A 27,014-nucleotide genomic window follows, 5' to 3' on the forward strand; every position below is an offset into this window, starting at 1 on the left:
TTATTAGCTGGGCCATTTAATGCTAACTCTGAGGATGCAATTGTGCCTTTTGAAAAAGGAAATTGCTCATTCACTCATTTGTCTGTGCCAGTTATCCACTGCTGCACTACAAGCCATCTGAACCGAGGCATGACACTGCGCACGCTCACCCAGGCCCCACGAGTCTCACACTGCTGTGCCCCAGGAGTCCACTCGCAAGTCCGTGATACCATGGGCAGAATTCAGTTCCTTATTGTCGCTCCCCCTCTTCGTGGAGGAACGACACAGGACCCTGTGCTGTTCTTTCGTCTGCTCGGCCCTCCCCGGGTTTGCTGCTGGTTCTTCCCGGGTTGGCTACCGTCCCTTCCACCTCCGTGGAAGGGCGGTTCCCCCTGCCACATTCCCCACTTCCGCAGGGGAGCGGCACACCGCCGGCCGGCTCTCTCGGGGGCTGCACAGGTGTTCCTTCAGATAGATGTTCCCTTTAGATGTTCCTGGTGCATGTTGTCTCTCTCCTCCTTTATAGTCCTCTTCCACCAATCCCAACTCTGCTACCCACAGGCCGAGTACGCTGCTCTCCTCCAATCAGGAACAGGTCCTGCTCCTGCAGGTCATCACTCAAGCTGGCGAGAGGCAGCTGCATAGAAGTTGTTACTCCCTTCTCAGCGCCATATTGTGGGAGAGCAGATGCATAGAATAAGTCTTAATTCCAGTAACTTAGTCTAGTCCGAGTTGCTCCCAGTTGCTCCCCACACTTATGGTTGTAAGGCTGAAATCTCTGTATTTCCGAGGTCCTGTAGCCTTCTCACAGCAGGGGAGCCCACTGCCTCCTGCGCTACTCATTGCCTTTGATGGACCATATGGGAGTGAGGAACTGCCATCATACTGTCTTCCACAGCAGCTGCACCATGTTATGTTCCCACCACAACCGTGTAAGCCTGTTGTGTCCTCAAATGGATTGCTTTGCTGCAGTCTGCAGGTCGGCGAAGAGGTGACTCTGGGGCTTCTGTAGACTCTAAGTCACCCTAAGTTTTGAGCTGAGCAGCTGCTGCAGGTTTCAGCAGCTTAAATATCACCACTAACCAGATTCGCTTATCACTTATTTATACATTCCTTTCTCTACTACAATTTTCGGAGTGTTTATCATCTGCTAGGTGCTAGAATTCGGGTGATGATCCTAAACAGATCCAGGGAGTGGGCATTTGAGTGGTGAAGATCCCTGCATCCCTCATGGGAGTGCCTGAGTTCTATTCCCAGCTGCAGTTGCTGGATGTACCTTCCTGCTAATGCAAACCCTGGTTAGCAGTAGTGACAGCTCACGGAGTAGGGCCCCTGACTGCCGTGTGGAAGACCTGGATTGAGTCCCCAGCTCCCAGTTCCAGCACCCAGCACAGTGCTGCCCACTAAGGTCATTTAGGAAGTAAACTTCTGCCTGTCTGTTTCTCTGTGTCTCTCTGTCTTAAAAAAAAAAAAAAAAAAGAGACAGGTCCAGTGTCTGATTTTATGAAGCTTAAAACACATGAATCCAGTCGCTTATTCCAAAAGTACTTGCTGAAGGTCTACTCTGTGCGAGGACTCAGTGGTGAGCAAAACACACACCGTCTCTCTGAGGCGCTCCAAGTGTCGTGGGTCAGACGTGAACCACCCGGACCACAGCCAACAACAGCCAACATCGAGCATGCCTCTCCTTAGTGCCAGGCACAGCCCCAGGCCCTGGGAATGCAAGGGGAGCCATCATCAAGCACCAGCTCTTTCCATGAAGCTCTGCTTCCATGAGGTGTGAGGCTTGACATACGCAAACAAATCTGTCAGGATGCGTCTGATTCCAGGAAATGCGGCCTAAACAACATGGGGAAGGCAGCAGGTGCATATTCTGAAGCACCAGCAACAGGGAAGGTTTCATGCAGTTTTGCGTTTATAGTCATTGTTTACTGGGCCTTGTTGATATTGGAGAGATTTCCCTCTCGGGATCAGGCAGCTCTTAGGGACAGAAAACAATTCACCCCTAAGACTGGCTTTCACACGCAGACCGGCGAATCTGGAGCACACGGCTAACCACCTCTTTATTTAGCTTTCCCATTCTAAGCCACTATCCACCTGCCTTCAACACCCAGGGCCAGGTACCAGCAACTAAAGACAGCCCCTTCAGCCCAGAGTCCATTGAAATTATTCAAATCAGGCCAGCATCACAGTGTAGTGGATTAAGCCACTGCCTGTGTCTCTGTCATCCCATATTGGAGTACTGGCTTGAGTCCTGGCTAGTCTACTTCCCATCCAGCTTCCTGCTAATGTGTGTAGGAAGGCAGCAGACTATGGCACAACCGCTTGGGTCCCTGCCACCCATGTGGGGATCCTGGCGGAGTACCGTGTGCGAAACAGGATGGAGTTCCTGGCTCCTAGCTTTGGCTTGGTGCAGCCTTGGCTGTTGTGGCCAACTGGGGGAGAGAACAGGGGGACGGAAGTTCTCTTTTTCTCTCTGGGTCTGTCCTTTTCTCTCTCACCCTGTCTTTCAAATAAATAAAATAAAAATAATTTTTTAAAAAAGGAAATCACTCAAACCAGCCAGTCCTCAGCCTGCATAGCCTGCCTCACCCATTTCTCCCGGGGGTGCCACAATAAAGGCTCTCATCCATATGTCCCCTTGGCTACCCCTGTGTCCTGGCTGGGCCTGGGGCTTCCCCAGGTAGCACTGCCTGGCTGCAGAGGCTTCTTCTTGACAACAGTGAGTAACAAACTTTCATTCAGTGACTGTCGTATGCCCATCTGTTGACCCCACAGTACCTGGCTAATAGTAAAATTCACATTTTAAAAGGGGACTCGGCTCTAGTTTTATTCTATGAAGCAGGACTTAAAGCTCTATTCCTCTGGGAGTCCATGCTGTTCTCTCCAGCTCTGCTTTCTCCAGAATTCACTTCTTTAAAAGGCAACTCAGGGTCCAGGAAGGGAGAGGGGTCCACACCTTGCTCTTAACTCTGTATGATGTTACTTTGTTGTTCCTGCCGTAGATGGGTTATATTTGGCCTCCTCTGTCTAAAGCACCTCTGACCACCCAAGTGCTTTAAAAGTGACCCAGGCCTCAGGAAGACAACCATGGTCCACTCACCCATTCCTCTGCCCCTCACCCCCACTGCACACACAGCACATACACTGAACCCACCTCACTCTCTAGTCCCTCTCATCTGCCCTTGCACAGTGGCTGAAATTACTGCGACTGGTTTTCAAAAGGCCTTGATCCCTTTCAATGGAAGATCTGGCCACTTCACTCCTGACTCTGCAGTGGGCTGCATTTTTCTCAGAATAAGAATGCTACTGCGTCTAGTGGCCTGTAAACAGCGGTGGCTATAGAATGCCTTTGAGGAGGGGTTTGGAGGGACAGCTGGGTTGTACTGACACTTAGGGTTCTAGCGTTCGCTGTCCTTGCCTGGTTGAATCAGTAAGAGTACTAATGGAATTCAGGTCACTGTGGTTGTATTAGGCACCTACTGTATGCCAGCACTGAGATAGGTACGTGAGCTGAGACACCCTCGGATGCTGTTAAAAATGTTCATCTAAACAGCACCTCCTGTTTAAAATAAAGCGATGCTTTGAATTCATGTGTCCTCAGAACACATCTCTTAGGGTTCCTATAACTGTCACAGCAACAATGGCATTTGAGAGGAGGAAACAGCCAGGAGGTGACTCTCACTCTGCCCTGCTCAGATTGGAGGTCACAGGGAGGAAAGGACATCCTTATCTCTGAAGACACAGAGACACAGAGAAGAACTAGAATAAACAGGTCTTGCTAAATCCCATGAGTATATTCCTTCTAGATCGTGTTTTTTCCCCCCTCCCAATCATACTTCCCCCAAACTTTCTACTTATTCATCCAACCTACCATAAAATACACACTGTTTCCTTGTTTCTTTGGGTTCTTCATTTCCTTTGAAATTCCTCTGAAATTGTAAAACTTCCATTAAATAAATTTGCATGCTCTTCTTGTCAATCTGTTTTGCTGTGGGCGTTTTAGCCATGACCCCAATGATACCGGAAAATAAATTTTTTCTTCCCTAAGGAAAAAAAAGTCCAGTTACAGGCAAGTCCAGGAGCTCTGTCTTGGAATTGCATTAAAATCTTCTTAATTATTTCACAGTACAGCTTATTGCTACTATTAATTACTACTGGTATATACAGATGACTCTCAATCTATCATGGCTTGATTTATGATTTTTGATTTTATCATGGATATGCACTCAGTAGACTGCATTCTGCTCCTTCCCCAGGCTAGTGATGCCAGTGATACCCTCTTGTGAGAGGTAGACAATCGACACACTACAGTGTGCTGTGTTGTTACACCGTGGAGTTCTGTGGCTTAGGTGTTTTCAAGATGATATTTTTAACCCATGGTGCGCTTCTCAGGACAAAGCTCACGGTGAGTCAAGGAGCAATTGTGTATGAATAGATGAGGTTATTATAAGCACAAAGTCATATACGCATCAACATAGCATCAGTTTACAGACACAGAGCTTTAATTCTTCTAAATACCTTACAGTTTCCTATGAGATATATTTGGGGAATTCTGTGGATCAGGAATTTGCTGGACACAAACCATCGTTATTCTGTAAAAGTATTGCCCAGGAGGCCACAGACTTAAATTTTAAATACAAACCTTCACTGTTTACAAGAAATGCGGCACAGGAAGGAAGGATAGGGCTGAGAGGCCAGAGGCTGGAAACCCACACCCCACCCCTGTAACACATCAGAATGAGTGGCTTTCTTCTCTGTCTTGTACCCACAAGGTCCCCTTCACACATGCCCAGTTCCAGGAATCACTATGCTCTCCGCAGGGCGGAGAGGGCCTTGAACTCACAGGTCAACAAGCTTGGAAAATGTCAACTGAAAATGTACACTTGAAAGGGGGCCAAGCATACATTTGGAAGTTGCTGTACTTTTTTTCTTTCTCTCTCTCTTTTTTTTTAACATGAGACTAAAAGAGAGTGCCGGTCAAGGTCAGAAGGGGTGGTGGACTTGGTGCAGAGGGAAACCTAACGGATGTGTTTGTTCCCTGGGACTTTCTCAGGCTTCTGGGAGAGGAGGCACGAAGTTCTGTTGGTGTGAAGGGTTGAGTTCCTATCAGAAGATGTGCTGGGTGACACCAGCTCTGGAGATACACAGGTTTTAGGCCACCGGGGGATCTGAGTGGACCTCTGAGGAGATAACGTGTCCAAAAGAGAGTCCCAAGATATCACCTGCTTGGCTGGTGGACCTGCTGTTTTCTGGAGCTCAGAAATTGAGTCGCCGGAACAGCCCACAAGCCTGGTGGGTGGCTGGGCACTGGCCCTGCACTCAGCAAGGCTTCCAGCAGGGCCGGCAGGGCGCCAGCTTGACATGTCTCTTGGTGACGAGTTTTTCACCTTTAGCGTTACTCTCAGCCAGAAGAGCCTCTCTCATCCTAGCCTCCTGGTACGCATTTGCCACCAGCATCGTCAGTGACCCTTGTCAGTCAGTCCCCTCTCCCAGACATGTTTCTGTCCCCGGGGCCAGCTCTCCACTGCTGGCCAGCATCCCCTGCCTCTCTGTAGACTGCTGGATGCCCAAGTGACCTTCCTGCTTTCCGCCTTGCCGTCCGTCAGTTCTGCACCCAGAACTCACAGGGCCCTCTGTAGAAAGCAGTTCCCACGGTGCCACCTGCCTTTCCCTGCCTGCAACTCTTCCATTTCCCACCAAGATTAAGTCTGAGCTCCTCCCGGTGGTCCACAAGCCCCTCAAGGGCTGGCCCCTTCCCCAGCTCTGGCTTCTTCCCTCCCTGTTCTCCTCACGACTTCCTGGGCGCCAGGAACGCTGAGCTCCTGTTCCCTGAATGGCTGTCTGCACTCTGCTCATTTCCCATTCTCCCGTCACTCAACTCCATGAAGGTGCCCTTGTCCAGGGGCCATGGCCTACACATTCTAAATCCAGGGGCTACTTCCATGTCCTGTGTTATCACTCACAGTGAACTGTTCACGCCCTGCTTTGACCTTCAGGGACACCAAACCCTCTAGTTCTCATGTCCCTTCATTAAACTCACCCGCGCTGCTCCACCTTTGAGCGATGCTGAACAACAGGGCCACATGCTGAGAAATGTGCCGTCAGCCCGTTCTGTGACTGCGTAAAGACCGCGGAGTGTACAGACACAGAGCTGCTGCATGTGCAGCGGGCTACGGGGTGAACACCACGGCACCCGCAGCCTGCAGCTGACTGAAGCGTCATTAGTCGTTATGCAGAGCAGGACTGCATTAGAGGTTCCAGACTTGGTTCACTCCAACGTTTCGGGGCTTGAGGTAACAGTAAACATTAATGACCTCTCACAGCAGCGGCGGGGGGCGTTCTGACTCAGGGTCTCTCATGAGGTTGCTGGGGAGACATCGGCCGGGGCTGCTGTCCTTGGAAGGGCTGCCTGGGAACTCCCTCACACTCCTGGCAAGAGAGCTGCTGGCAGTCAGGAGGCTCGGTTTCTCCCCGTGTGGGACTCTCTAGAGCTGCATGGTGTTCCCACAGCATGGCGCCTGATTCCCACAGAGCGAGTAAGCCAAGGCGCCAAGCCTTTGCTGACGGGGCCTCGGGAATCACCCAGTGACATTTCTGCTTCCTCCCATGGTTACACAGGTCAGCCAGTGTGTTCAGGAGAGCAGCACACAGGGGTGCAGGCAAGCACACCATCTCTATTCTCTCCTGAGCTCACCTCATCCAATGCTACATTTACAAAAACCATACCTAAGCTAATTTACATCCCCAGCCTTGATTCTTTTTTTTTTTAAGTTTCATTTATTTATTTGAAAGGCAGATTTACACAGAGATTTTCCACCTGCTGATTCACTCCCCAAATGGCTGCAATGGGTTTAGGGCTGTGCCAGGCCAAAGCTAGGAGTTAGGAGCTTCTTCTGGGTCTCCCATGTGGGTGCAGGGGCCCAGGGACTTGGGCTATCTTCTGCTGCTTTCTCGGGTGCATTAGCAGGGAGCTGGATAGGAAGTGAAGCATCCAGGACTTGAACCAGCGCCCATATGGTATATTGGCACTGCAGGCCACCACTTTATCCTCTGTGCAACACTGCCCCCCCCTCGATTCTTGATCCAAACTTTTGCCATCTTCAGCTAATGTGTCTGCATGAGAATCTCTAGTCACCCTTAAAGATCTGCAGCTCACTCCAAATCTTCCTAATGCCAGTAAGAGGCATCACCCACCACCCAAGAACCCAAACTCAAAATGCAGAAGCCATTCCTTATTCTCATTCCATCTCACTGCCACCAATCCTCCTCAGCTCAGCCCAACCTTCGAGTCATAATAGGACTCAATCCATTTCTGTCCACGTGGGTCCTGGTGCCAACCCACTTCCCAGACAGCACTGACATCCTGATGGCTAGGGTCATGCCAGTCCCACCAGCAGTCTATCCTCCACAAAGCAAGTTCCAGACTTAATCTGCAAATGAATCAGAGCATGCCATTCTTCTCTCACTCACCTCTCACCCCAGCCTGACCCCTTTCAGTTGGCTCCACAGTTTCTAAGTGGAAGGAAAGCTACTGCAGCTTGGCCCACACGGTCAGTGGCTACCTGGTCCCACCTGCTTCTCTCACAGCCTGCACTCCTTGACCACCACCTCAGGCCACCCCGAGCCTCGCCTTTCCTCTAACTGGCGTTTTCTTTCTCTGCCATTCCCACTCCTGCTTCTTTCCCCATCTTCAGCTCAAAGGTCAGGTCTTCAAAGACAGAGCTGGGGGCTATGGTGAACAAGCTTAAGGAGGTGCCAAAAAATTCAGCCACCAAGAGGAATCCGGGGTGGTGTGGTAACCGGGCAGATGTTGGTCAAAGGATGCAAAATTTCAGTTAGGAAGGGGGATAAAGTTCAAGAGATCTATTGTACAATATGCTGACTACAGTTAATTTTTAAAAAGATAAATAATAATGGACACACTCTTTATTAAAAAATCAAAATGAATGTCAAAAAACCCCTTCCAATAACGAATGGATAAAATACTAAAGATTAAAATGAAATCCAGTACGCTATAAGCTGAGCCACACTGAATCCTGGACGAAGGGAAAACTTGAGTCTCTATGTGCATTTCTGTGTAATTTTTAATGCTTAATTCTTCCTCCAGAACTTTAGAGTAGTTGAAAGATATATCGAATATATTGAAAAATAGCATATTAAAACACAACCATTATCTCATGAATTTCTTTTCTCATTAAATAAAAACCAGAATCTTATTATAATTTTATTTTCCTGGCCCAAAGGGAAGCAAACTCATCAATAACGTTTTCAGAACCTATTTCTGGGGAAACGTTAACCATAAAAATATGTAAAAACATGGACAGAGCCGAGCCGTAAGCATTTTTTTTCCTTTTCCCTCAGGCTCTAATAGAGTTCAGCAGTCTTGTTAGATGCTGTCTTTATTTAAAATTTTAATATTTTGTTCAACATGGGTTTTTTGGCACTAATATTTTTTCAAATATGGCATTTACATAAGTAATTACCTGGATGGCTGGGTGTTTTGTGTTGTTAATTTATGAGCTAGCTGTGTGGCCATTACTTCTTTATCCATTTAACCCTCACACCAACTTTGGGAGTCAGATCTTTTTTTTTTTTTCAAGGCAGGAAACCATGGGTCAGAGAATGGATTCCATCCGCGGTCCTACTGTGTGGTCCGCTGGATTGCTAGGCAGCCACCCCTTCTCCCTGGATGGTCACAGCACCCAGCCTTTTTGATGCACAGGAGTTCAGCAGGAAGCCCTCGGCACCAGGAACACCGAATGTTTTCTCACAATAAGGGCTGCTGTAACCTGCTCTAAGGAGAATGACACTGCCCCATCCCGATTCTAAAAATACAAAAATCCAGCCCCCTCACTGAATAGTTGCACTATCCAAAGCAGGGGGTACTTCTGTCCCCCTCCTGGGCCAGCAGCCTCTGGACCCACAGCCAGGTAGTCCAGGGAAGTTGCTGAATAAATATTTGTTTGTCTTGAAGCTTTCCTCCGGGTGACCATCTGTTTGGTCCCCCCTGCTCTCCCTATGGCCTCTGAGCTGTAAGATGACAGTGGCCACACTGCTCCCGAGCTCTGGTGATCTCCAGGGTCCTATAGCAAGCCTGCACTGAGTAAATGTTTAATTAATGTCAAGGATCCTATCTGTTGAAACCTGTTAGGCCACCGAGGCCTAAGTCCCCAAACTGATGAAACTAGGTGCAGACAGATAACCTAAAGGCTAGAGCAATGTTTATTGCTCAGAAAAGCCCCTCACCTGGGACACTGTCCCTCACCTAGGACAACTGTTGTAAACTTTACCAAGCAGTCTTTCAGGGCCAGGTGGCACTCTGCACCTCCCCCAAGAGCAGCTAAAGTCTGCTTTTAACCCCCTGCTGTCCCGGCAGGCTCAACACCCCTAGTCTCCCCCAGCTAAAAACTTTTAACTGGCAACCTCCTCCCTTTTTTTGAATATTAAAATCCAACTCTCAACAGTTATAATTTTGATAGCTAACTTATAAATCCCTAAGTCATCACCATCTAATCCAGTCACCCAATTCCCCCCATCCCCCACCTCAAGTTCTCTTAAGTTTCCCTACCAAATAAAAATACAAAGACCCAGCCCCTCACTGACTAGCTCTGCTTTCCAAAATGCATGGCCTTCTGCCCCTCTCCTGGGCCACTACCAGGGTGCAGGTCCAGCACCTCTGCTCCCCTCCTCCTTCCTGGAGCCCCCAGGGCCTCTGCAGGTGCTGCACTGGCTTTCCCACCAACTGGGTTGGAGGATTTTCAGCGCTGGTCGCTTGTCCTGGGGGGGTGTTGGGGGGAGGGCCTCTGTGGTGGGCTTGTGTGCAGGAAACCACCGCACCGACTCCTATCCTAGAAGGAGGTCTGCCCTTGCAGAAGTGGGGTTAAAATCTATGGCTGAGGGACGGAGGCATCCGAGAATACGGTGCAGCACGGAGCAGCTGGGCTGAGCTGGAATATCCGACAGGCCACCGTCTGCTTTTTAATACAAAAACTGCTTCTCTGATGCGCATTTTTTTATGGGGCGTGGGCTGTTAATTCGCTCCGTGTACACAACGTGTGATGGCCGAACCCGGTCTCCGTAAACGCAGCCCACGGCTGGCGTCTCCAGGACACGCAGGGCTGCCCGGGCCCTCCTGCTGTCCAAGGTCGCCCACCGCCCGCAGCGGCTCAGTTCTAGGGGCAAAGGTCGGCTAGGCAGCCCTAGCCATGGAAACTGCAGGGGTCTGGGCGAAGGGAGGGGGCTGCGCACATGCCAGGCAGACTGGCTCAGGCTGGAAGTTAGCGGGTGCTCAGGACAAACCTGCGCGCAGCAGCCCCCAGCGTCCGGAGCCCGCGGCGGGGAGCGGTCCCCCGGGTTCCGGCCCCCTTCCCCGTCCCCATGCCCGCCGCCCGGTCCTGCCTGCTGGGGGAGCGTCAGGGGGCGCACCGCGGACCGCGGACCCGGAGTCGCGGGGCACAGACGCAGTCTCAGCCACTCGCAGACGAGCCCACGGGCTGAATCTAAATCCATGCGCCACAGTACGCAATGCCTGTCAGAAAGGCTGGGGAGAAATGCAATTGAAAGGCTTATTTCCGTGCAAAAATTTTTGAAATTCAACCAGCTTTTTTTTAATAATCTGCTTTTTCTGTGAACTTTTTTCAAGACCCCGCTATTGAAGCCAGACTCCCTGAATGCACTGGTATTTGAGGCTGGGGTCTTTGGGAAGTTGTGAGGTTTACAGGAGGTCGTGACCCTGGGCATGGGATTACAGAGATCTCTCCATCTCCCCTGCCTCCTGAGGACACAACTAGCCGGCAGCCACGTCAGGTGTGCCTCTGACCTCGGGCCTCCAGAACAGTGAGAAACCTCTGTTGCTACATAGTTGTCAAATGGCTGTATTTCACAGTGAGAGCACTCTCCTATGCTTCTCTCCTTCACCCAAACTTTCGACAACTTTGCTCAGGTCAAATTCCCAGAAATACAGTTCCTGGGTAGGCTGAAGGTATAGACTCACGTCTCCCAGATGGGGAAAAATCTCTTTCCCAAGTTATAGAAGGGAGGCACCAGGAATACAGGGGCATGCACCATTTTTGCTCTTCATGGTAGCATCATTAAGCATCACTAAATTGTGAAACAAGAACCAGTAAATGGATTACTTTTGCTCATTCTACATACAAGGTGCCTCCAGGAAGTTCATGGAAAATGGTTATTAAGAAAAAACTATGCATGGAGTTCAAACATTTTGCAACAAAATTAATTTTTTTTTATTTTCAACAGGCAGAGTTAGATAGAGAGACAGACAGAGAGAAAGGTCTTCCTTTTTCCATTGGTTCACCCCCCCCCCACACAAATGGCTGCTATGGTAGGCGTGCTGCTGGTCTCCCATGCAGGTGCAGGGCCCAAGGACCTGGACCATCCTCCACTGCACTCCCGGGCCACAGCAGAGTGCTGGACTGGAACAGGAGCAAACGGGACAGAATCCGGCGCCCCAACCAGCACTAGAACCCGGGGTGCTGGCGCCACAGGCGGAGAATTAGCCAAGTGAGCAGTGGCGCCAGCCCCCAAAATTAACTTTTAATGCCATTTTCCTATAGCTGTTTTGAAATACTCTTGTATATATCTTTTGTTTCAGCTTTTTAAAACATTCTGATAGTGTTCAAAATTACATCAATCTGTAATTAAAAAATCAATTGACATAATCGTCATGCATATTTGTGGTATACAACGATGTATATATAGATATATAATAAAATGTATAATGATCAGGTCAGAGCAAGATAATGACCATATCCATTACCAGAAACATAATTTCTTGGTGTTGGCAACAGTCAAAATCTTCTCTGCCAGCCCTTTGAAAGCACACAATTAATCGCTGACCCTCGTTTCTCTGCTGTGCTACAAAACAGTAAGTTATTCCTTCCATCCGAGTGCACCCTGCACCGTTCACCCTCCTGTCTCCAACCCTTTTTCTCAGCCTCTGGTAGCTGCTATTCTACTCTCTACTTCTATGAGAGCAGAATTTTTCTTTTCGTTTTAGTTTCCATATTTATAAGTCCATATCCTAGTTTATCATGCTCCAGTGTGCAAAAAGGAGTTAAATTAGCACACCCGCTCCCAAGACGCTTCCTTAAATAATAGGAACGACTCACTGTGCCCTGATGATTTACACAAGCATCATGGCTTGAGCTGAATCCCCACTTTCTTCTGGGAGTCTGGAATTTTGGGACCTGCCAGCCATTAGAAGCCTCTGTGAGCAGCTCAGTTAAAATCCTGGGCACTGTATCCCTAATAAACTCCCCAGGAGACCACAGTTCACAAATGTGGTCATGACTTACTGTGGGAGGAGTCAAATGCACCCAGTGTATTACTGGGTTCTGGAAACCCACGCCTACACCTCTCCAGACATCAACCCAAGTTTCTCTCCTCTTTGCTGATTCTGCTTTGTGTCCTTTTGCAGTAATAAATGACAGATGGAAGACCACATGCTGAGTCCTGCAGTTCCTGGTGAGTCATGGATTCAGGGGTTGCCTTGGGTCCCCATCAGCCATCAAGTCCTCTTAAGAAACACAAGTCGGAGAGCCAGCGCTGTGGGGTAGTGGGTAAAGCTGTCACCTGAGACTTTGGCATTCTATATGGGTACCAGTTTGTGTCCTGGGTGCTGCACTTCCAATCCAGCTCCCTGCTCACGGCCTGGGAAAGCAGTGGAAGATGGCCCAAGTGTTAGGGCCCCTGCCACCCATGTAGGAGACTCACATGGAGTGTTTGACTCCTGGTTTTGGCTTAGCCCAGCCCTGGCCATTGTGGCCATCTGGGGAGTGAACCAGCAGATGGAAGGCCTCTCGTTCTTTCTGTTTCCGCCCCCCATCCCGAACTCTTAACTTTCAAAATAAACAAACAAATCTTTTTTAAAAAAATACAACTTGTGGGTAGGTGTTGTGGTACAGCAGGTTAAACCACTATTTGGGATGCCTGCATGCCATATTTGAGCCACTGCTTGGGATGTCTGTATTCCATATTGGACTTCCTGGGGTTCAAGTCCTGCCTTTACTTCTGATCCAACTCCGTGCTAATGTGCACCTGGAAGGCAGCAGATGATGGGCCAAGTACTTGAGTTCCTGCCACCCACATTGGAAACCCAGATGGAGTTCCTGGTTCCTGGCTTTGGTCTGGCCTAACTGTAGTTATTCAAGGCATTTGGGAATTGAACCAATAGATGGTAGATCCTTGTTTGTTAGTCTGTCTCCAACACTCCGCCTTTCAAAGAGACAAAAATAAATAATAATAAAGAGATACAAGTTGTTTTGTGCAAATTTGACTACAAGCTGCTACATTACTTACTTAATTAGTGGCCTCATAAATATCACTGCAGTGGCCACAAAGTAGGCATTACGGGTTCTGTGAATTCCAAAGCGGTTTGCTAGGTCCAAGGGTGAAAGTGTTTTAAACTTTGATGCAGGATGCCAAATGCCTTGGACAGACTGCATTTGCCCAACTGCACCTTGTTGGTATTTTCATTTTCACTCATCTGATGCACTGGAAAATGTGGTTCAGCTTGGTTTGGCATCTGGTGTTTGGATCACAAGTGAGATGAGACCCTGATTCCTGGTACCCAGACTCTGGAATGTTTTGCTTTGTGAATATCCTTTCAAACGCTTCATCTAGTTCTGTGTTGTTGTTCATCTTTTTTCTCCCTGACCCAAAAACTCTTCACGTGTTAGTGGCATAGGTTCTGAGAATATCATTCTATGGCAATCAATTTAACCTTGAATTTTTTTCAATCTCTCATAACCTTTCATATGTATGAAAAATCTTAAAAATTGTGGTACGATACACATAACACATGATTTACAGTCTTATCTGTTTTTAAGTTTTACCATCTTCTAAGTCCACTGACATCATACGCATTCCCACTGTTGTGCAACCATCACCACCGCCCCTCTGTAGAGCTCATCTTGTAAAACTGAAACTCTGTACTCATCAAACAAAAGACCCCATATCCTTGCTTCCCCCAGCATCTGAGATCATCATTCCAGTTCTTGTTTCCATGAACTGAAAAGTGGCTGAAACAGCTGGGACTGGACCAGGCTGAAGCCAGAAGCCAGTCTCCCAAGTGGGTGGCAGGGGCCCAAGCACTTGGGCCACCATCTTCGCTGCTTTCTCAGGGGCGTTAGTAAGGAGCTGAAGTAGCCAGGACTTGAACTGGTGCTTCTATGGGATGCAGAAGTTGCAGGTGGCAGTTCAAGCCATGGCGTCACATCACCAGCCCCTGGACAGTTTTGAAATATAGCATGTAAGTGGAATCTTACAGTGTTTGTCTTTTTTCTGTAGCTGTCTTACTTCATCTGGCACAGTGTCCTCAAGGTTCCTCTGTGTTGTAGCCTGTGACATACTATCCTCTTTAAGGCCGGGTAATATTCTACTGTGTGTGGAAGGACCGCATTTTGTTTATCCATTCACCTGTTTCTTCCACCCTTGGCTGTTGCAAATGCTGCTGCTGTGAACACAAGTGTACAAATATCTCTTGTAGACTCTCCTTTCAATTATTTTGGAAAGTATATACCAGGAGCTGAATTGTGAGATAGCGTGTTAATTCTGTCTGTTTGCAGATATGCTGTGCTGTTACCCACAGTGGCTGCACCACTGTGTTCCCACCAACAAGTAGACAGCACTCTGATTTCTCCACGCCATCACCAGTATTAGTTATTCAATGTGTTTTATTCGATGGTAGCCATCTCAGTTCCTGGGAGGTATTATCTCACTGCTTTTGTGTAGTACTGCTTATGTGTCTTTTCTTTCATGTCTGTGTGCACTCTAACCATGGTCAGGTGCCCTTCCCTGATGGTCCACAATGCAAAGAATGTTTGCACACAAAATCTTGTACTGAGCTGAGGAAAGGAGACCCTTAGTGAGCTCCACACCCACGGAGACACCATGTTCTGTAGCAGGGTCTTGGCCCAGCTGCTTACAGAGGAATCTGGGCCAGACTTAAAACTGAAAAGTGGTTCATATGGGAGACAAGTTTCTCCCAGAATCTCACGGCCCTTTGGACGAAGCTCTAAGAATGTCAACATTCAGCCCAAGTGCCAGATAAATCAACTTACCTCGGAATTTTCCCTGATTAATGAGCTAAGTGGTAGTGTGGCGTCCAAGTCCTGTATATTCTGCCGTCTTAACTCAGGAAGGGGCTGGCTTTCCTGGAAACAGTAAAATGTGGCCAGTGTTCCGGAGACGTTCCTTCCCAAACCATAAACATATTTAATACTGGTTGTCTGTTTTGTAGATTATATCCCTGGACCTGGTTGCAAATGAGTTCTTCTCTACTTCTCTGGGATTAAAAATATTGACTTTAATTTTCTAATGATTTTAACTCCTGTACTAAGTGATTTTATGGGGACCCCACAACTCCACTTCCAAAACTCTGTGTAGCTGGAATTGAAGTAAAAAAATAAATGAGAAAACTGATAATAATATTATAATTTATATATAATATTTATATTATATAATGTATAAATATAATATATAAAATTATGTTTATAATTATATAAATATTATGTAAATATGCATAATAAATGAAATATCATAAATTAACTTTCTGTACTTTTAATATCTGTACATGCAGAAGCATATTTAAGAAGTTGTGTTTTCTTGCCTTCCTTTTCCCCTTTTCTTTTTCACAACTAGTGGCAATATTTTGGAAACACAGCTTTAAGAAGAGATTTAAAACACTTCCACTTGAGCTCAACTGCTTTCTCTGATTCTCACCAACAATTTCAAATCCTGAGAGAAATGAGTGTTTATACAAAACGCAGAGGAAATTCTTTGATATATTATATATTATATATAATACATATATAATTTTTATTTATTTTCATCTTATTTGAAAGGCACAGATGCAGACACAGATCTTCCATCTGCTGGTTCACTCTTCAAATGCCCACAACAGCCAGGGCCAGGCCTGGATGAAGCAGGCCCCTAGTAGATAGCAGGGACTCAAGGACCTAAGCCATCACCACTGCCTCCCAGGGTGCGCATTAGCAGGAAGCTGGATCTGAAGCGGAGGAGCTGGGACTCGAACATCTGCTATAGGGATGTGGTGTCCCAGAAGGTGTCTCAACTGCTATATCAAATGTCCACCTCTCTGAGGTGTTTTAGACAAAGGAAGGCATGGTTAGGTTTTCTTAAAAGAAATTCCAGGTTGTCTTCTTTTTAGACCACTGTGGGAGTAAAGCCTGTTGGGTGCAGGGACCCAGGAGAGGAAAGATGCAGGTGGTGAAGGAGAAGGGGCCATTGAGGGGACCTGGAAGTTGTGCTGACAGCCGCAGGCAGCCAGATGCTCAGGGCAGATCCCAGGCTTCTGTCTTGGGAATCGGGTGCTAGGGCTCTTTCCTGTAAGAAGGGAAAGATTTAAATAAACAGACACCCTCCTCATTTATAGGTTTTGCATTTGCAGATTCAACCACCTGCAGATGGAGAATATTTGGAAAAGAAATCGCATCTGTGCTTTTTTCTTGTCACTCTTTCTAAGCAAGAGTACCACAACCCTTCACACGCCATTTATGTTGTATGAGGTGTTGTCCATCATCAGGAGATGATGCATGCGGGAGGATGCGGCCGAGTTCTGTGCAAGCACTGCACCACTCGAAGGACTGAGTGTCCAGATTCAGGTACCTGGGGTGGCATCACAAAACCCAGTCTCACATGGATACCGAGGAGTAACTGGATATTGATTTCTGAGAAGACCTTTCTTTGGAGGGTTAAAGAAAAAACACAGCCCCCTTTGGGAGAAAGAACAGAGTTTTGAGGTTTTCTTTTTCTTCTTGGTCTTGTCAATGTGTGTGTGTGTACATGAAATCCACATGAAGTTGAGATTCCATTCAGATTCCAATTCAGAGGTGTGGCAACTGTGGCAGTAGGCATGCTGGAGAGGTCTGAAGCGATTGTTAGAAGCTGCAGAGGAAGAGGTGGAGGAGGGCCATTATTATGTCTTTTACTAGCAAGCTGGTCAACAGAAGGAAGTGCTTCCTCGAGTTCTGTGAGGTGTGCTGTAAGTTAACTGATCCCAAGGAGGAGTTGTGGGAAACCTGGTTTACAGTCGGTAGGTCAGAAGTACAGGTCACAACCTGGGACTGGCGTCTGAAGTGGGGGCAGTCCAGGCCAGAGCGCTCACCCTGTGCCATCTGACACTGGCTCCAGGCAGTTACTGTCAGACCTGAACTGAATTATTGGGCACCCAATTGCTGTCTGCTGGAGAACTGCTGGTGTGTGGGGAGTCCCCCGGGGAAACCCCTCCCTGGGGACCCCCCCATACCACTACATCTGGTGTCAGCAGTGTTGGGCAGAGTGGGGAGTGTGAGAGCAGAGAAGAAAGTTTTTTTCTTCAGTGGCTCATAGGTAACAATGGAAAACAAAATCAGAAGTGATTAATACCCTGAAGGAAGCAGAGGAGAGGAAATTCAAAAGTAACTCCCAAATGTGGGGGTGGGGAAGTGGCGGCTACAAGCCCTTTTAGCAGAAAAGGTCAGGCCACATCTGAATAGGAGATGATGGACTGAACTTTACCAGGAAACAGCCAGCCAGTCAATAGTCTGAAACAAGTCAGTGCAAGCAGAGGCATCTACAAGTTCAAGGGTCCTGGGGCAGGCACAGATGCTACATGTTCAAAGAATGGAAGGAACAGCAGAGAGTGGACTGAAGTGACTGCCAAGGGGCAGCAGGACCAGATCATATGGTTTCTGTCTCCACCTGGTAACTGAATGCCAATCTGATTGTCGACATTGTACTTAAAGCCAACTGGCACCAGTCCTCTTTGGGTTTTCCTCTCTTGGAAGGCCCCCTCCACGCTGCTCTGGCTGGAGGTCCTTGATTCTAATAAATACTTTCAAATCTCAAAAAAAAAAAAAAAAAAAAAAAAAAAGACCAGATGGTGTCCCTGGCATGGGGCACACAAGGTGCAGTGGGAAGACAGTGGTGTTTGCACAAGGGGTTCCCAATGCATGGTATATTGGGGCTTTGAGAGATCAACCTGGCTGCTCTGTGGACGTTATGGAAGGGGGCTCTTATCATGACACACTTTACCTTTTGCACTGTTCACTGGAATGGAAGTTTTTTGTTGCATCTGGCCCCTCAGGACCCACAGGTTGATTAATTAAATGCATGTGCCACGTGGACAAATGCCTTGGATGTTAAGTCAGTCCCAAGGCTGAGACCACCTGATTTTCCCACTTTTACGTGCCTGGCTTCGGGACCAGTGTCAGGCACCTAGTAAGCTCCACCCAAGTGTCAAATTAATGGATGTCTGTGGAAAGCTAAGGCAGATATCCCAACATGCTTCTTGCAGGCTTTGCGTTCTTCTGCAGTGACCCCCCACTTAAGGATGTGCATGGATGTGCATAAAGAGGAGCATCAGCAGGGGTGCGGGAGGAGGGGCTGCAGGTGTGAGCCCAAGTCCTCCCCAACCCCCACCTCATCCCCAACGACGTTTGGTCTTTGATGGGGCAGGGAGGGGGCTTTGTCATCTGTTTTCTTTCAAGAGCTGTTCCCGGCAAGCAGGGCTGAGGCAGGTTCAGGGCGTTGTCATGGAAACTGTAGCCTGCGTGTCAGAGAGAGGGGAAGGGGCTGAAGAACTGAGAATGAGTGAAAGCCCAGGAGACTGGAAATTTCCAGTTCTAAGCACAAACAGGTGCTCCCAAAAGTCTGTCAGGAAAATGGGTGGCAGCTGTGCACCCATGCTCAAGCCCATCTGAACACAGAGGACTTCTGCCTCATCACTGCGAGCCAAGGTCCCCCAGCCCCCCAGCTCCAAATCAGATGAGTCCACTTAGCTGAATACAAATTGGAGTCAGCAAACAAAGACAGAGGACTCCAAAGCTTACAGCTGCATTATCAGGTGCTCTGGCAGTTCCACTTCTGGGTGCACACCCCAAAGACCTGGAAGCAGACATCCAGAGACATTTGTGTGTCCATGTTCATAGCAGCTTTCGTCACACTGCAAAGGTGGGAGCAACCCAAGTGTCCATCGATGGATGGCTGGATAAAATGTGGTCCATCCACACAATGGAGTACTACTCAGCCTTAAAAAGAAAGACAATTTCTTTTAAAAAAGATCTATTTAAGTCAGATTGAGAGAGAGAGAATCTTCCATCTGCTGGTTCACTCCCCAAATAGTTGCAATAGCTGGGGTGGCCCAGGCCAAAGTTAGGAGCCAGGAATTTCATCTGGGTTTCCCATGTGGGTGGCAGGGACCCAAGGACTTAGGCCATCTTCCACTGCTTTTCCCAGACCACTAGCAGGCAGCTAGCTTGGAAGTGGAGCAGCTGGGACATGAACCGGTGCCCATATGGGACATACGCTACAGCACTGTAGATGGCAGCTTTACCTGCTATGCTGTGATGCTGGCCCCCAAAAGAAAGGAAATTCTGACACATGCTCCCCCATGGTTGGACCTTGAGGATTTTATGGTTAAGTGATATGTATGTATACCACAAAAAGACAAATTCTGTATGAGTCCACTTATGTGAGGCATAGAGAATAGTCAAATTCATAGAGGAAGAAATTAGGATGGTGATTTCCAGATGCTAAGTGGGAAAGAGGGAATTACTGCTTAATGGGGACAGGGTTTGGGTTTAGCAAAATGAAAGGGTTCTGGAGATGGATGCAAAACACTGTGAGGGTCCTGAATACCAATGAGCTATCTGCTAACGATTGGGTAAGAGGATAAGTTGTATATTATGTGCATTTTACCATAATAAAACATTTTTGAGAGAGAGAGAGAATCATTTCAGAGAATTCTGAGAGCAAAGAGCATGAAAGAGTCTCTAAGAGTGGCTGGCAGGGCTACACCAACCAATCCTCTGCAGCTTGCTCCCACTCTCTGCTTTTTGTTTTCGAACAGCTTATCATGCACCTTTGCACAGATAAACCTCACTGTATGGCCACTTTTCTTGTTAGTGGACCTTCAGAATGGCCCCTAAGTACTCGCTTATTTTCTTCTCACTGTTAGTTCTCCTCAGAGCCCAGGGCAGCACCTGGTACAGAGTCTCCTCAGTAAATATTTGCCAAGATGAATTCTTGAATTTGACTCCACGCCATATGTGTGAGAGTTTCTCTGGGGTTACAAACTTCAAACCAGAATTCTGGGTGACAGGAAAAGACAATATCTAGAACTTCTCAGACATTGTCAAATTACTCTCTACAATGGCCTTGCATTTGTAGTCTGTCTTATTCTCTTATTCTGTGTAATGGATTCTGTATGAGTGGAGACTTTCTCTTCTAATCCCCATTATAGCCTCCATCCCTGAAGGCATGTCTGGCACGTGGCAAGTGTTCAATGGATATTTCTAGAAGATGAACAAATGAATAAGTATGTGTATTATATCTGTTGATTTTGGGATAATGATGAGTTATATGGGTTTTTTAAAATCCAGCTTTTACTTAACATGCATGATAACATTAAATATCTTTTTAAACAGTTTTTCTATCCAATAAAGAGTTTATGTTTTTGGATGTAAAATCCTACAATATTTGCTCCATGTCCCAAATACAAAGCTGTCATGTGGGCAGGTGTACTTTTGTGAATGTCTGTCTGTTGGAGTAAAGAGTCCAGAGTGGATTTGCTGGGTCAAACGGTATGTACACACTAAACTTGGATACTCACTGCCCAAAGAACTTACCAGAGGGTTATAGTAACTCACTCTCATTACCAGCTGGAGAAGGCACCCAATTTCCATATAATTGCCAACTCTGCTTATCCATATTTTCACCTTTGTGGACATGACAACAGAAAAAAATGACTTCACTACTTTGGTCTTCATAGCCACTTCTGGGAGCATGAGAAAGGTTGAAACATCATGTTCCATGTTTTAAGCATTTCAATTTTATCTGTAAGGCTTTTTCTGTTCACATCTGTTGTCCCTTTATCTGGTCTGATGTTCATTTAACTCCATATTTTAATTCATTTCTTGTAAATGCAATCATATATAAAAGATAAAAATTTCTTTGATTCTCATTAGATGGCTGGAAATTTGGGGGAGAATTTCTATTATTATTTTTTTAAATTCAGAGCTTCCCTTGTGTGCGTGTGTGTGTTTAAGATTTATTTTATTTATTTGAAAGAGAGTTTAGACACAGGTAGAGACAGAGAGAGAGAGAGAGAGAGAGAGAGAGAGAGAGAGGTCTTCCATTGGCTGTTCACTCCCAACTGGCTGCAATGGCCAGAGCTGAGCTGATCTGAAGTCAGGAGCCAGGAGCTTCTTCTGGGTCTCCAGTGTGGGTGCAGGGGCCCAGGGACTTGCACCATCCTCTGATGCTTTTTCCAGGTGCATTAGCAGGGACCTGGATTGGAAATGAAGCAGCCAGGACACAAACAGGAGCCCATATGGGATGATGGCAATGCAGGCCAGGGCTTTACCCTGCTGCGCTACAGCACCAGCCCCAAGAATTTCTATTTTAAAGTAATAAGCAGAAGAGTTTTTTCCTCCTCAGGAGAACCAATCAGTCCCTACCTGTTCAGTGGGGCCCACCTACCCAATGGAGGGTAATCTCCTTCACTTGAAGTTAACTGATTGTAACTCTAATCCCATCTGGAAAATACCTTCACAGCAGTATCTGGACTGTTTGGTGTTTGACCACACAATGAAGCATCATAGCCTAATCCTTTGGAAATATAAAATTAATTATCATAACACTGAATTCCAGGTATGTTTGTTGGCTTATATCCTATGTAATCTGAAATTTAGAAAGAAGTTAATGACAACTTGACACTGATTTCTTTGCACGCTCCTACAAGGCAAGCCCCAGAGCTCCCTCCATTTTAACTCAGTGGCTGCCTCTGAATCTCTTCCAAGTAGAAACTGTGGAGCGGCAACTCTTGTGGGTCGTGGCCAATAATTAAGTCTCTCCAAGAACAATGGGGATCCACTGAGGGTTCTTAACCAGGGGAGGAGAATGGTTAGATACTGTTTCAAGAATTTTCTGTCTGGATCCCATGTGGGAAAATGATTAAAGGCTAGGAATATCAGAGAAAAGGTGACTCGGTGAGGAGACACTGCAGGGACACAGGAGATGGGGACTGAAGGCATAGATGAGGTGGGGCAGCAGTGAAATGGGGAAGAATGCGCAGATCCAGAATTCTCAGGAGGTGGAATTGATAGTCCTGGTGACTATAGGGACACACACATGGTTTCTGCCATGAGTTTCTCCCATGAACATTTCCTGCATTGACATTGTGGGGCTAGGAAGGTAAGTTCTTGAAGCAAGAAGCACAGTGTAGGGTAAAGCCTTCTGGGAAGAGAAAAGATAATTCTAGCAAAGGAAGAACAAGTCACCAAGATGAACCTGAGGCATGTTGGGAACATTCTCTAGATCTCTCCCTTTGGGGGAAAAGGCTGTCACTGGGGTGGAAGGGTTGGAGAGGAAAGAGGAAACACAAAAGAACAAAGTTGATCTGCAGGCTAGGGGCCACGTTCCCAACAAAGAACCCTATTAAAGTAAGTAATGAGTGGAGCAGAACCCCTAGTCTCTTTCTACAAAAATAGAATATCGCTTCAAGTTGTTTTCTTTTCCCTGGACAGTCAGAGTGAATGGCATTGCAAAAAAAAAAAAAAAAAAAAAATCCTTTTCTTGCTGGCTCGTAAATAAATCCCAAGAAAGAACTCCTGGAAGTGGCAGCACTGGGTGAAAGGAAATGAAACCCCCGGGGATGGGCTCTGCATTACCCAATTATCTCCCACCTCAGAAGGCTCTGGTCAACAAGCAGCAACATGTGTTTCTATTTTTCTACTTTCTTCCAGTCCATTCTGTCTGCACGCACATACATATTTTTCACATAAAATTGGGATTGCAGCTTATTCGCAGCTTACTACGCTAAATGCTTCACTCAGGAGCAGTCCAACACATGGTGAGGTTTTCCTTAAAAGTTTGATTTCATTCCTAGAAAGACTTATATTCTCTTATCTTGATTATGAAAATGTGTTATTTCCAGTTTTATCATTTATGCATATTTCATTATGATCCTGTGGTTAATAATGTGAGCAAGGTTGTAATAAATCCCCATGGGAACTTTCGTGCACACCAGTGGGTGTCCATCAAGAGGAGAGTATAGGAGTAGAATGAAGTGCAAGGTCAAAGGGTGTGCCTTTGAGTATGGATTCATGTGGTCTACCTGAATATGGAAAAGGTGGGGTGGCTGAGTCCATGTCCACTCTCCTCAGTGCAGTGTGAAAGCACCTGGTATCTGGGCTAGTGAGAACAGAACGGCGTTGGTCAGCCAGCAGCAGAGGAAGCTCTGGTGACTATAGTTAACAACAGTATACTGCACATTTGAAATCCGCTGCGAGTAGATCGCAGGTACTCTCACTACAAAAAATAACTGAGTGCAGATAAAAATGTAAATTGTGGGGCCGATGCTGTGGCACAGCAAGTAAAGCTGCTACCTGTAGTGCCGGATTCCCATATGCCCATATGGACGTCAGTTCAAGTCCTGGCTGCTCCACTTCCGATCCTGCTCTCTGCTATGGCCTGGGAAAGCAGTACAAGATGGCCCAAGTCCTTGGGCCCCTGCACCTGCGTGGGAAACTCGGAGGAAGCTCCTGGCTCCTGGCTTCAGATCAGCACAGCTCTGGCTGTTGTAGCCATCTGGGGAGTGAACCAGCAGATAGAAGACCTCTCTCTCTCTGCCTCTCCTTCTCTCTGTGTAACTCTGACTTTCAAATAAATAAATAAATCTTCAAAAAAATTACTAAAAATGTTAATTGTATGGTTTCATTGTGGTAAACTCATTTCAAAACATCACGTTGTATAGTTTAATACAATTTTTATCTGTCAAATATAACTTAATAAAACTGAGGGAAAAAACCCAAAATAAGCTATCACCTCATACCCATTAGGGTGGTTACTATCATTAAAAATAAACAAAGAGGGACTGGCGCTGTGGCTCACTTGGTTAATCCTCTGCTTGTGGCACAGGCATCCCATATGGGTGCTGAGTTCTAGTCCCAGTTGCTCCTCTTCCAGTCCAGCTCTCTGCTGTAGCCCGGGAGGGCAGTAGAGGATGGCCCAGGTGCTTGGGCCCCTGCATCCGCAAGGGAGACCAGGAGGAAGCACCTGGCTCCTGGCTTCAGATCGGCGTAGTTCCAGCCATAGCAGCCATTTGGGGGGTGAACCAACAGAAGCAAGATCTTTCTGTCTCTCTCACTGTCTAACTCTATCTGTCAAATAAAAAATAAATAAATAAACAAACAAACAAACAAAGAGAGAGGGAATAGCAAGTGTTGGTAGGCTGTGAATAGACTGGAACCCCTGTGAAATATAAAATGGTGAATATGGAAAAATTTTAAAAATAAAAATTTAAAGTATAGTCCTACAGTTTCATTTCTGTGTATTTACACACAACTGAAAGATGGTCTCAGAGACGTATTTGTACATTCATAGCACTTAGAGCAACAGTCCAAAGAGGAAGCAACCCACATGTTCATCAATGAATGAATGGGTAGGCAACATGTGATCTGTTTGCACAATGGAATATTTAGTCTTAAAAAGTAAGGAAATTTAGGGTGAGCATTTGCTATAGCAGTTAAGATGCCACTAGGCACAACTGGGTCCCTTACTGGAGTGCCTGGTTCAAGTCCTGGCTCTGTCCCTGATTCCAGCTTCCTGCTAATGTACATCCTGGGAAGCAGCAGGTGATGGTTCAGGTGGATGGGTTTCTGCCACCCACACAAGGGACCCAGATTGAGTTCCTGGTTCCTGGCTTCAGCCTGGTTCAGGCCCACTATTGTAGGCATTTGGGGAATGAACCATAGCTGGGAGATCCCTGTCTGTCTCTCTTTCTCTGTTTTTCTGCTTTTCAAATATATATAAAGACTTATTTATTTATTTATTTGAAAGGCAAAGTTGCAGAGAGGCACAGGCAGAGAAAGAGAGAGGTCTTCCATCTGCTGGTTCACTTCCCAAATGGCTACAACAGCCAGGGCTGAGCCAATCCAAAGCCAGGAGCCAGGAGCTTCTTCCAGGTCTCCCAGGGTCATCTTCCACAGTTTTCCCAGGCTGTAACAGAGAGCTGGATTGGAAGCAGAGCATCTGGGACTTGAACTGGCACCCAAATAGGATGGTGGCACTGCAGGCGGCCCCTTTACCCACCATACCACATTGCCAGCCCCATAAATATATTCTTTCAAAGGGAGGAGATTTTTATACATGATGCAACATGAAAGAACTTTGCAGACATCATGCTAAGGGACATGTGCATTCTCAATAAGCCAGATATTGTAGCATTCCACTTAAATGAGGTGCCCTGGGTGGTCAAATCATAGAGACAGAAAGTAGAATGGTGGTTGCTAGGGTTTGGGAGAGGCAAAGAATGGGGAATTGTGTTTAATAGGTTGAGAGTTTCAGTTTTACAAGATGAAATGAGTCCTGGAGGGTGTGGTGATGATGGTCGCACAACAGCATTCACATCATTGTGCTCAGTAGCTCTGAACAGTACAGTTACTAACAGTTAAAATGACAAATTTTATGTTTTATGCATTTTTACCATGTTAAAAGTACATTTTAAAGAAGTTTTGCCTCATCCTCTGTAGCCAACAGGAGTTGGCTGTCAATGTTGGCACCAGGTGGGCTGTGTGTCCATCTGTCCCTCTTCCTTCTCAGGTTTCCTACACCAGGTTCCCAAGTGAGAGGCCAGCACTAGCGCATGCATATCCAGAATCTGCAGAAGCTCTAGGATCTGCTTTAAACCAACACTGTTCCAGAAATGGAGGCCACATGTCTGGAAATCCAGCACCCAACCAACGGCCCATTCATCCAAGAAAGAAAACTTGAGGCTATGATGCAAAATGAGTGAATACAGGTGCCAGAACCTCTATTTTGAACTTAACAGAACTCATTTGTGTGCGCACTGGTTCACATCTGATAAATGACTGTTAGTGCTGGACACTGAAGATGCAGGAGAAAACAAAGAATATAGTTTGCTTTTTTTTTTTTTTTCCCTTCCTGCTAGCTTGTAGCTCTGCAAGGTGACAAAGACCCTGAGCAACTGTTAGTCAGCCTACCCCTGTATGTGACCACCCTAGATACTTGATCAGGTTCCTCAGCCTCCATCACCCCCACATAATGTCTGATCCCTCTGGCTTGTCTTCAGCAAGAATCCTACGGCGGATTGGGTTAGCCAAAGCCATCTCCTCAAGCCTAAGGTTCCGTCTTAGCCATTTCCATTCTCCAACTCCTAACAGCTCCATCAGAACTGATCCCAGTCTCTCTCCCCTACTGCAAAGCCCCACTGCAATGGTCACATACTTACTGCCATGGTTCTGAAACAAATCTAACAAGTGACACTGAATGATAGTTCTCTTTAACGGGTTGGGATTTTTATTTCCTTCCTCCACTCCTCCTCTCTTCTTCCTTTCCTTTCCCTGCTACTCTTAGCATGACCCACAGCAGCCAGTGGGCTGTTCATAAACTTGTGCTGAATGAATTGCAAAAATCTTTTTTTTAAGTAACAGATGCCTCTCACAGCTCAACTCCCAGAGCCTTCTGCTTTGCTGTTGCTGTTTCTTGTATCATAGCTTGTGCAACAGTGGATTCATATTTCTTAAAGTGATATGTACATTAACAAGTAGAAGAAAAGAATGTTGATGTCATTGGTGCTTAAAAGAGATGTGTGATTTCTCTCAAGGTCTGGGGGGGCCCTGTGTCAATTTCAGAATCCTCTGCAAAATTTGCATTCAAGGACCACTGTTGTAGGGCCTCTGGTTTGAGCTCTCCCCACATACTTCCCTCTCCCACCTACCCTGCTTTGTTTTCCTTCAAGAGCAATTACCTGTTCTATGGAACAGAGACAGGTTCAAGCTGTTGTCATGGAAACAAGAATTAGGGGAGGGGTTGAAGATAACATACTGGAATTTTCCAGGCTCTGAGATCAGAGTACGTGGATATGGAGGGAAGTGGGTTTCAAAATGCCAGGGGAGTACGTTTCAGGTACACAATAAAAGTTTGTTGAAACGTATGTGACTTCATTAATTCTTCTGGCCCCTACCCTAGCTGATGGATACCTTGGAAAT

The 27,014-nt window shown here is 46.7% G+C and overlaps 2 long non-coding RNA genes across 3 annotated transcripts in view; one reads left to right on the top strand and one right to left on the bottom strand.

Annotated features, from left to right (window-relative positions):
* Positions 1-27,014, bottom strand: part of LOC108175806 (uncharacterized) — a 227,368-nt gene that overhangs the window by 76,576 nt on the left and 123,778 nt on the right. The window contains exon 2 of the long non-coding RNA XR_007916015.2: positions 3,854-4,025. This is a non-coding gene — a long non-coding RNA (uncharacterized lncRNA). The remainder of the gene's footprint in view (positions 1-3,853; positions 4,026-27,014) is intronic.
* LOC138846766 (uncharacterized) overlaps positions 1-27,014 on the top strand; it is a 92,402-nt gene that overhangs the window by 40,174 nt on the left and 25,214 nt on the right. The window contains exons 2-3 of one of the 2 annotated variants that reach the window (XR_011384306.1): positions 12,419-12,465; positions 16,412-16,625. This is a non-coding gene — a long non-coding RNA (uncharacterized lncRNA). Of the gene's footprint in view, positions 1-12,418; positions 12,466-16,411; positions 20,878-27,014 lie in introns of those variants that run through there. The other variant, XR_011384305.1, reaches the window with a different exon arrangement.

This window comes from Oryctolagus cuniculus, chromosome 18 (assembly GCF_964237555.1).
Source record: "Oryctolagus cuniculus chromosome 18, mOryCun1.1, whole genome shotgun sequence".
Taxonomy (NCBI): domain Eukaryota; kingdom Metazoa; phylum Chordata; class Mammalia; order Lagomorpha; family Leporidae; genus Oryctolagus; species Oryctolagus cuniculus.